The sequence below is a fragment of the Beta vulgaris genome, chromosome 9 (assembly GCF_026745355.1).
Source record: "Beta vulgaris subsp. vulgaris cultivar EL10 chromosome 9, EL10.2, whole genome shotgun sequence".
Classification (NCBI taxonomy): domain Eukaryota; kingdom Viridiplantae; phylum Streptophyta; class Magnoliopsida; order Caryophyllales; family Amaranthaceae; genus Beta; species Beta vulgaris.
Window position 1 is genome coordinate 24033433 of NC_079210.1, and position 11885 is coordinate 24045317.

Genomic DNA, 11885 nt, shown 5'->3' on the forward strand with positions numbered 1-11885 from the left:
TAATGTTTGCGCACCACATGATATGGAAGCTATGGCACAAGATCTTCGCTAGAAGCTTAACGGAGGAAATTACAGAGAAGGTGACGGAGAAACTCACGAAAAGTTTCAACGCGATCCTTTTAGAGTATGGTTTACCAGCGATACATCAACCTAAATTGGGTCGTCCTTTGGAGGACAAAGTAAGGCATCCTAACACACAAAAATCAACACCATCTATACTTGAGTTAGAGGTAACTACCATCCTTCGTATAATTTCAAAAACTTAGTAAATATATAAACTAACCTCAATTCATATACTTTTGAAGGAAGAAACACATTGCCAGCTTTTACTAGATGTAAAGATGAGGGTTTGATTGTGGTGGCTCAAGGAAATGCACAACCACGACGTGAACGAGCAATAGTTCATCATGAGTCGGTGGACAATGAGCACTTGGCGGTTAGTGTAGTCACCATCACTCCTGGTTACGAAGACTTTATTACTCTCGCATTGCCTAACCCGTCGGTTGATATAAATATCTCGACCGACGCTCGTGGTGATTATGTGTTGTGGCCATCGGCATGGGTGAGGTTTTTAGTGGAGGTAAAATGAAGCAACTAAAGTCTTCATTCATATTGATTTATTTAATTTATATCTATTAAGTAGTAACTAAGTAAGTTGAATGTTTTTTCGTTTGAATCAATAGGTTTTGGAGAGAATAAACAAGCAAAAGGAAAGCAAGTAGTAATTAAGTAAGTTGAATGTTTTTCCGTCATCAACGCTTCAATGTCTCCCTAAGGCATGCTTATGGCCACATGCAAATATGCGTTATATGCCAGATGATACACCTGTGGAGGTGAAGTTGGGTACCACAGAATTCAATTACCACGAGGAAACATCGACATGGGTGTCCAAGGTTGATGTGAAGGAGTTCCTTTGCGGAGAGATGTAGAATGTTTCATCACTTCGAACATTCATGAGGTATAACATTTGTACTTATGAAATATATGAACTTTCTTTGCAATATCTAATAATATATCTATGTTATGTACTTGGTTGTGCTTTGAATTCAAGATTACTCCAAAATTCTCCTTGTGCACGCAATCAATTTGGGTGTTATGTCCAAATATCGTCTGAGCTGACAATTGTTGCAAAACACATCTGAGGTTAAGGAGTATATTAGGCTATGTCTCAAAACAGCTAAACGTGCACAACATAAGTTCATATTTACCCCTTTTTTTGAAAAGTATAGTTCTTAAACTTGTATCCATTTTTATCACTTAATAATTATTATACAATACAAGTACTCACATGATTGCTTCCTAACTTTTTTAGGGGATTTTAGTGTCCATTGGTCGCTTCTTGTGATTTGTCCTTCAAACAACACAATATATCAGTTTGATTCTGCAGCTCAAGATCCACCATGATCCTTAGTCCTCAAATCATGCATATATAGGTATGTTTGTTAATTAAAATGCTTATTATTAGCATAACACGTTTCACTAGTTTCTTCCTTTGTCCACTTCTCACATGAAACTAACATAACTACAGTTGTTTGAAGAAGGTTGAGAGAACAGGCTAAGTTCCTCATTGGAAAATAATGAAGGTAATTCATATTATTTTTTCTTCTTTCTTTTACAAAAAAATAAACATCTATGTTTCTTACATGATTTTTTAATGTAATTATATAATTAGCGTGCTCAACAACCCGGGGGAACCGAGTCTGGCTACTATGTGTTGAGGTTCATGTTCGATATAGCCTCAAGTTGCATGGAAGTCAGGGATATTGAGAAGGTATTATATATAACAACCCATTTTAGCCTTTTCGGGCCTATTATGGCCTTTCAAGTTCAATTTACATAGTTTTCCATATTTAGCCATAGTTAGGACATATATAGTACTAATAGAAACATATATAACCATTAGAGTCAAGAAAAACCATTTTTCATACTTTGAAACCCATTTTGGGTAAATGAAGGTCATTTAGGGCCAATATTAGATATTCATGTTCATTCTCCTTAATCCCCACATTTAGTCTCATGTTAGAACATGTATAGCTATAACAACAACATATTTAACCATTAGAGTCAAGTAAAGTCCACTCATATGCTCTGAATCCATTTTAGGTAGATAAATGTCATTTTTGGTAAATGAAGGTCTTTTCGGACCGATTTTGGCCTTTAAAGTTCAATTTACTTAGTTTCCCACATTTAGCCATATGTTAGTATATACATAGTACTAATAGAAACATATATAACCATTAGAGTCCAGAAAAATCATTTTTCATGCGTGGAAACTTATTTTGGTAAATGGGGGTCATTTGCGGCCAATATTAGATTTTCATGTTCATTCTCCTTAATTCCCGTATTTAGTCTCATTTTAGAACATGTATAGCTATAATAACAATATATTTAGCCATTAGAGTCAAGTAAAGTCCACTCATATGCTCTCAATCCATTTTTGGTAGATAAATCTCATTTTGGGTAAATAAAAGTCTTTTCGGGCCTATTTTGGCCTTTCAAGTTCAATTTACATAGTTTTTCACATTTGTCCACATGTTAGCATATATATAGTACTAATAGCAACATATATAACCATTAGAGTAAAGAGAAACCATTTTTCATGCTTTGAAACTCATTTTGGGTAAACGAAGGTCATTTAGGGCCGATATTAGATTTTCATGTTCATTCTCCTTAATTCTTGCATTTAATCTCATGTTAGAATATGTATAGCTATAATAACAACATATTAAACTATTAGAGTCAAGTGCATTCCACTCATATGCTCTCAATCCATTTTGGGTAGATAAATGTCATTTTGGGTAAATGAAAGTCTTTTCGGGCCTATTTTGGCCTTTCAAGTTCAATTTATATAGTTTTCCACATTTAGCCACATGTTAGGACAAATATAGTAATAATAGCAATATATATAACCATTAGAGTCAAGAAAATCATTTTTCATGCTTTGAAACCCATTTTGGCTAAATGAAGGTCATTTAGGGCCCATATTAGATTTTGATGTTCATTCTCATTAATTCCCGCATTTAGTCTCACGTTAGAATATGTTTAGCTATAATAACAACATATATAACAATTAGAGTCAAGAAAAGTCCAATCATATGCTCTCAATCCATTTTGGGTAGATAAATGTCATTTTGGGTAAATGAAGGTCTTTTCGGATCGATTTTGGCCTTTCAAGTTCAATTTACTTAGTTTTCCACATTTAGCCATATGTTAGGACATATATAGTAATAATAGCAACATATATAACCATTAGAGTCACGATAAACCATTTTTCATGCTTTGAAACCCATTTTGGGTAAATGAAGGTCATTTAGGGCCAATATTAGATTTTCATGTTCATTCTCCTTAATTCTTGCATTTAGTCTCATGTTAGAACACGTATAGCTATAATGACAACATATTTTACCATTAGAGTCAAGTGAAATCTACACATATGCTCTCAATTCATTTTGGGTAGATAAATGTCATTTTCGGTAAATGAAAGTCTTTTCAGGTCTATTTTGGCCTTTCAAGTACAATTTACATAAATTTCGACATTTAGCCACATTTTAGGACATATATGGTACTAATAGCAACATATGTAACCATTAGAGTTAAGAAAAACCATTTGTCATGCTTGAAAACCCATTTTGGGTAAATGATGGTCATTTAGGGCCGTTATTAGATTTTCATGTTCATTCTCCTGATTCCTGCAGTTAGTCTCATGTTAGAACATGTATAGTTATAATAACAACATATTTATCCATTAGAGTCAAGTAAAATCATTTTTCATGCTTTGAAACCCATTTTGGGCAAATGGAGGCCATTTTGCGTCGATTTTTGACTTCTTAGCTCAACTTTCATTAACCTCCCGCAGTTAGTCTCATTTTAAGGTCTGATATAGTTTTAATGATTAAGTGCGTATGAAAGTAAATGAGTCAGCTAAAGTTCACTCACATGCTATGAAACCCATTTTGGGTAATTATGATTCCTAAATTCTTACATTATATATATATTATTTGCTTAATCTCTTTAGAGTCAATAATGTGTTTTATAAGGTATTCCTCAAGGGCAAGCCCAAGGAGGCTTCTTTCACCATATAATATCATTTTGACTTTATACGACGCGTACGTGAGACGTTTTCCAATTATAGCAGGTTTAGGTACAAGCCTTATATATATATATATATATATATATATATATATATATATAACAAACTGATGCGGTTCTTAGGGAAAACCGCATCATTTTGTTCCCACAGCTGAAGAAAACTTGGCAAGAACATTTACTGATGCGGTTCTTAGGGAAAACCGCATCGATTAATGTGATTAACTGATGCGGTTTTCCCTAAGAATCGCATCAGTAAGTGATTGTAAGCTGCTGCGAGCCCACCTAATGCGGACCAAAACCGCATCAGTAAGGCCAGTTTTGACCGCATCTGATAGGCTTTTTCCCACTAGTGTTTCAATCCTAACCCAAATCCTGCATATGATCAAGCATGAGGCATGGCGAATGGGAATATGGGATACCCATGAAGGCATTAGGATCTATTGGCGGCACAAGTGGAGGCATTAGTCCAAGACTAGTAGGGGATAATTCTAGGAGAAATCAGAGGCAAGTAGGTCAAAAATCTTACCTTGAATGAATTGATAGAGCCAATCCATTTGCTATAACGTTTAAGATACCTGACTTTACCTTATTATCAGGCAATGATAAAGTTTCTGCTGAGCAACAATTAGTTAGGCTCAATTGTCAGTGTAAGGAAGCAACTGACATTGACTTCTTAAAACATAGAATGTTTTCCATGTCTCTAACTAACACGACTTTTTGGTGGTATACCAATTTACCACCAAATTATATCCACTCCTGGCAAGTCATGCAAGTGTAATTTACAAATCATTTAGCACGCACTGAACCCGGACTAACCCTAAGTGATTTGGCCAGAATTCAATAAAAGCTAGGAGAGTCTGTAGAAGACTACCTATCTAGATTCAAAATGGCTAAGATTAGGTGTCATGTTAGTATTTTCCTGAAAGAGAGTTTGTACACATGGCTCAATAGGGAATGTAATTCAGTTTCGTAAAAGGTTTGATGGTCATGCCTTTGGCGATTTTGTTAAATTAGCAGATTTAACTGTAAGATATGAGAGAAACCTACAAGCTGAAAGTGCAGCAAGGCACCAAAGTTTCTTCGCTCAGATGAGGAGCCCTTCCACTTTGAAACTACACAAGAAGTGGGCGTGGCAGAAATCATTCATTGAGTACCTTATAAATGTTCTCCTTTAGAGAAGAAAGAGTTTATGGCGCAAAAGGATTTAACGAGGACATATACCTTTCATGCTAAGAAATTCAATGCTATTTTTCGACTTGTTATTATCTAACAAAAAGGTAAAACTAGTAGGAAGGCATAAAGTAAAAACTACTGAGGAAGTTAAGGATAAAAAATACTGTAAATGGCATCTATAGTAACTCATGACACTTCCGAATGCATCGTTTTTAGAAATAAAATCCATGATGAAATTGATAAGAAAAAATCATGTTTCGTGATGATGAAGATGTTAATGAGTTGGAATGGACGAAACATTTGAACTATTTTGTGGTATGGTAGAGATTAATAATGTTTTTACTATTACTTTGCAGGCATCTCAAGCTATCGAAATAGGTAACCAACTCTTCAACATATTGCTTGATGAAGGAATCTTGGTTATGCCAAAGATAGCTAATGAAGAAGGATGGAAAGATATGTGCAAATGACATATGAATTGGTCACATACAACAGACCAGTGCCAAGTATTCAGAGGATTCCTAATTAGGCAACAAAGTCTCAAAAGACTAGTTGTCTCAGAAGTGGAACATGTCATGGAGCTAGAAGCCTACGAGGCCAACTTAGCCAAAGCTAAGGCACACGTTAGTTCCAACCCAGCTTGAATCCTGGTGATGCCTAAGGAAAGAGCTAAGACTTATAAAGAGGTTGCTCAAAAATTCCCATTGCAGACCAGGGTAATAGAAGGGTTGAAGGCTCTAAGGAATGTAATGTGCTCGCAATGTGAAAATAGGCTAACCATTGAAATGGTTAGAGCTCTGATCAATCCAACTTATCCTGCCTATGTACCTGCTTATCAACGTCCATTTCAGAAAAGTTCCAGAAGTCAAGGACCAAGAAAAAGCAATGGCCCCTGGTCACGCCCTTCCTCAAAAGGAAAAGAAAGGGAGCCAAGTCAAATTCTTGTGCCCAAAATTCTTAAAAGAAGGGTAAAGTCCCATGGGGACCAAGGAGATATACAGATTAAATCAGTAGTAAGGACATTGCCACTACAAGATGTCAAAAATTTACCTAAAAGTAGGACATTAAAGATGAAAGAGCTAAGTGCAAAGCTGATGTAGCGAGGGCTCAGATTAGCAGTCAAAATGTGTATGTAATACCCCGAATTTTCAAAGATTATTTTATTATTTATTAAGATTTATTATTATTTTCACTTGAAATTATTTTATGATAATGCGATTTTATTTGATAATTATGTTTATTAAAATAATGATTTCATTTAGTTTTGATTTATTTAATAAGTTTCAATTAAATTATTTTATTATTCATTTTAATTTATCAAATTCCTTAAATTGGTTTATGGATACTTTTGTCCATGTTGTCCATCCATTTATGCAACCCAAAGCCCAAACATTAGTCCAAGTCCATGTGTCTTTTACCAAAAAGAAAAAGAAACAGGAACTGAAGTTCCTTCATCTCCTTCCTTCGCCTGAATTGCAACAGCCCACAAACCAATTTTGTCAACATTCAACTCTTGTCAGTAGAAACTTGAATATCAGCCCACTAAATCAGATTTTTGGGTAAATATTCAAAGGCCATAACTCTCTCACCTCACTCCCTCCATTAATGGAGCTTGACTAAACTCCACAAGTTCAGAAATTCTTCTCTATAAATAGCAACCAAACACATTCAATTGCTCAAGCAAACAACTTCAAAGGTTTGCTTTAATTCCTTTATCTTCTTCCTTAACTTCTGAAAATTGTTTTGAAAATTAAAAATGAAATTTCAATCCACCATTATCATCAACCTCTGCTTCTTCGAACCACACCACAAAACCGCCGCACCACCACTCGAAAAACCACCAGTCAAACCCGACCACCCTCGAACCACCTAAGTCGCGCCACCAACGCGACATACCACCGACATTCGCAGTCCTCCTTTGCGCAGCCTTTGCTGCGTCGCGACTGCTTCTTTCGCAGCGCTCTCCAGCCGCCTGGCCGTGTTCCGGCCAAAATCCGCCAGCCTCGACTGAAACCCGCCGTATGCCGGCCAAATCCAGTACCACAGAATTCCTTTGCGTCCCCTGTTTTGCCCCTCTCTGCTTCGTTTCTCTGTTTGAGAAACTGAGGTTTTTATAATCTCCTTTTTCCCCTTTCCTCTTTTAACTTACTTAAATTTTAATTGGTTTTAATTCTTTTGTTCACTTTTATTTTTAAAACCATAACCTTCCTAAACTAGCTTACTTAATTAAGTTAGTATGTTTTAGTTTCACTTAATCTTTTATAAAATTGATAATGTTTTCTAATTTTCTAAATTAAAACAAGGAGTAAAATAAAGTTAGTTTTCATGTTTAAAATTAATAAAAATAAGTTGAAGTAATCTTTCATTACTTAAAAGGATTTCTTAAATGATTTACTTTGATTTATAAACTCTCCTAAAATCATTAAGAATTTCCTTAAAGTAATTTGTATTATTAAATCGTTATTTTATATACGTATATAAAAAAGGGGTTATTTAGGAACTAACTTAGATCTCGTTAACATCTATTGTAGACTACGACTTCATAGACGAGGATTATCAAGAGCGCTAATCTGTTCGTGAACTTAACTTTTGGACACGCGTCACGAGGTAATCTCCGATGTCCATCTAAACATAGATTCCGCTAGTGTAAAATGAATTGATTACGTGATTAATATGTGCTTATAAAATTTATAAGTATTGACTATAATTATTGATTATCGATTTAATGTGGATTATGAATACGAATGACAAAATGAACGACGACTCTGGATTATGAATTATGAATCATGACTATGGACGATGTACGATATGACAAAGAGGTTTACTATAACGTTATCGGTTAATGTCATTTAATAATGATATGATTATTCTTACTATATTACTATGATTATTATTATTATGATTATTATTGTTATTATTATTACTTTATTCATGAATATTATTATCGTTATTAATATTGAAACTCTATGGAAGTTGGTATTGGTAAGAACTTGTGTTAATGAAATGATTACGAATCTGAAGTGATAAATGAAATCAAGTGACGGTTGTGTTTATGAGTTATTAAAATTTCTATGAATGGATTGAGATTATGATATGTTCACACTAAATTGAACAAGACAACGTAAATTGAACAAGATGACGTAAATATGTATGTGACTTATGTGATGACTTGATTAAAAGATCTAAATCACGTAAAGTGAAATATCGGAGGGAAATGATGAACAGGTTGCCCTGTATGAGTGGTTCAGCGTCCCCTACAGGTTTCTGTTACTATGCTGATTATTCTGTTACTGTCTTCCTTCTATCTGTTGTGATCCAAGTAGAAGGGTGTGCACACTAGGGACTCTGTTATGGCCATTATGATTTTTCGTAGGTGGTTACAGGGTTTTGTCCCGGCCTACAAGTAGGTGGTTACAGGGTTTCGTCCCGGCCTACTATGTTGAAGTAAGTGGTTACAGGGTTTCGTCCCGGCTTACTGGCGTTCTCTTTCCTCTCCTTGAATAACTGGATTAATTGAATTAATGATATGATTATTCGATGTATATATACGTGTATATGTGTTATGACTTCCAAAACTATTAGTATACTATTTTACAAAGTATTTTCAACTTAAGTATTTTACGGGATGGAGTTGGAATTACTCAGTGTATCTGATTTTTGGGAGCTCGTCTCTCTTGTCTCTTTCAATATATTTGTGCAGGTGGGTGATCGAGCGGGGGAAACAAAAGGGAGATCATTTAGAGTTGTCATCCACTTAGCATATGATTAGCTTCTGCTGGAAACTCTGAACACTTGATTAATTAGTAATGTTAATGAACGATTTACTTAGTTGTAATATTTAATGAATTTGAGTTGGTGGGTTGTAACTTAGCCTTGCATTTATTTCCAAGGAGATAATTGTGGCGGTAGCACCACCTCGTCGAGTCGAACCCTCATGGATTCGTTTTCCCCCAAAACCCGAGTTTCATCGAAATGAAAAAGGGTTCGGGTCGGCGAGGGTGTTACAGTGTAGGAGTCCCTTATCGCAAACATAAGAATTGATGAAGAGGCTCTATGAGCTGGTATTACTAAATTCTTACCTTTGGAAGAGGATCAATGTGGTGCATCATTTACAAAGAATGATGGCCAGCAGCCTTGAGGAGGTGTCAGACACTTTATGAACTGACAGAGAACAAGGCGGCTACAGGAGACGGGAGCTACCCACGTGAGCTCACCATCTTCGTTCTGAAGCTTAAGAAGGAAAGATAATGTATCGAATTTAACTAATTGCTTATCTTTCTTATAATAAAGAAAGGTCTTGGCACTGAATAAAGATCAGATTGAGCGAGAACCCTTTTTGATTCCCCTGCCCTATAGGATTTAAAAACTTTTCCTGGTAAGTTGAAGTTTAGGTGGTCTGGTCCATTTTATGTCACTAATACTAACAAGTTTGGTTCTATTGAGGTGATGAATGCAACAGGTGGGAAGTTCAAAGTTAATGGTCGACGCTTAAAGTTGTACCATACAGGAATCCCTATTGAATCTGTGCAGGATTCATACCTCCAACCCCCATCCCCTTCAGCTTGAGGGATGAAGCCTTATAGTCGTGCGGGACCTTTGCGTTACTCGGGAGACAACAAGATTTCCCTTTTTCTTTTCTTTTCATCTTTTTTTTAGTTAGTTTTTCTATTTTTTGTAGTTTGCTAAGAGAGTGGAGAGTACTAATCATCACTTTAAAGCTATATATGTGCAGAATTGTTGTCCAATTGGAAAAAAAACGCACAAATATCAACGCATGAAATCACCTAATTAGGAGGTTTGCTCGATCGTCTCAGGCAACCTCGCCCGATCGGGCCCGCTACAAGAAGCTGGCTGAAGAAAAACAATGTACGCCAATGCAATTGGGCCATATCGCCCGATCGGGCAACCCTCCGTCAAAATTTCGAAACGAGAAACAGCAAAGAAGCAGGTTCGCCCAATGCTGTCGAGCGACTACGCCCGATCGGGCCCGCAACCAAAATCTGGATATGAAGAAAAAACGTTTACCCGATCGGGCCTGAGAACAAAACTGGCGGAGAATACAAAGCAAAAAAGACGCCCGTTTGAGCTCGTGTTTGCAGATTGATATTCTGATTTATCTTACTCTTTCACTCTCTTTTTCTCACAACCTCTCTCTCTCTCTCCTTCAAACCCCCTGTTGTATTCAATGTTTTAATGATGACAAATAATGTTATTGAGACTAGAAAAATAAATTGAGTCTAGGAAATTAATTATGTAACTTAGAATTTATTTTACATAAATTAATATTATCTTGAGTTTAATTTATTTATAACTTGTGGAGAAATGGTTATGAGTTTAACCTAGTCAAGTTATTTAAATAAATTAATTCATATGCTCGAAATATTGTATGTTATAAAATTGTTAATCTAATGTCATGGAATATTATTTTGTAAAAATAATCTGCATGATGTTCGAAGAGAATATGTTTGTTACTTTCCTGTAAAATGAACGGCTGAAATCATGGGCGTAACAAACTAAGCTATTGCGAAGGACACTAAATTCAAGTTGTGGTTCCTGTCTTCTCATGAGTCAGTTCCTAGAATCTTGGAGGAGTAACCAACTACCCATGAAGATAGCCCACAACAACTATAAGTGCTGAAACTATGGAGTGGTGGCTGAATGAACGTGGATTTAGTGGGAAAAACAACGTGGTTATTATGGGTACATTAACGGATAGATCGTGGGTCATTCTAACTCCCACGTTTATGTAATGGAGCAAAAATAGGACCTGATGTGGTTTTCTATATATAGCTCGACGATCAACCAGAATAAACAACACTTTCCAGATTTATTGAAATATTTTGTGTGAAAGTTTATTTTCGGTTATTACTCTTCAAACAATTATTGTAATACTTTTGGAGTGTGGGTTGAGAGAATTAAAATCTTGTATTCAAGAGAGAGAAAAGGGAAAGAGAAGACTTCTAGTGCAGTCAAGTGAGGAAAGTCACGTGTTCAGGGGGAACAAGGTGACTGGAAACTGGTTCCTAGAGGAACTAAGTGAGGATTGATTTATAATAAGTTGTAATAACTATTATAAATAAAAGAGCAAGGTTCTTCCTAAAGAATTGTCGAAGAGAACCTTGTTAAAGGGATCTTTGTGTGTTCTTACTTATTACTCCTTCACTCTATTAGCTCTCTAATTTAGTTTATCCGCAAAAAGTTTGAAAATCTCTCCAACTACAATTCACCCTCCCTCTTGTAGTTGATCTAGTGTTTATACTAGACTAACAATTGGTATCAAAGCCCGGTTCCTCCAAAGATCAGATAACACTGAGGAGCTAGTACCTGGTAATCATGAACACTACTGGAGAAAGATTACATGAAGGCTACTCAACTCAACGTCCACCTATGTTTATTAGCAAACACTATCCATACTGGAAGAATCGTATGAAAATTTTCATTAAGGTTGAAAATTATCAAATATGGAGAGTTATAGAAATCGGTGACTTTGAAGTCACGGAGAAAAATGAAAAAGGCGAGATTGTTCCCAAACCTCTCTCAAAATATGATAAAGAGGGCTTTGATAAAATGGGGATGAATAACTTAGCCAACAAGATTCTCCACTGTGGTCTTGGTCCCCATGA

The 11885-nt window shown here is 35.7% G+C and overlaps 1 long non-coding RNA gene across 1 annotated transcript; it reads left to right on the top strand.

Annotated features, from left to right (window-relative positions):
• Window positions 1-6695: 6695 nt before the first annotated feature.
• On the top strand, window positions 6696-11393 carry LOC104908465 (uncharacterized). The gene is made up of 3 exons (XR_007270015.2): window positions 6696-7369; window positions 7794-7869; window positions 8963-11393. It is a non-coding gene; the product is annotated as an uncharacterized LOC104908465 (long non-coding RNA).
• The last annotated feature ends 492 nt before the right edge of the window (window positions 11394-11885 follow it).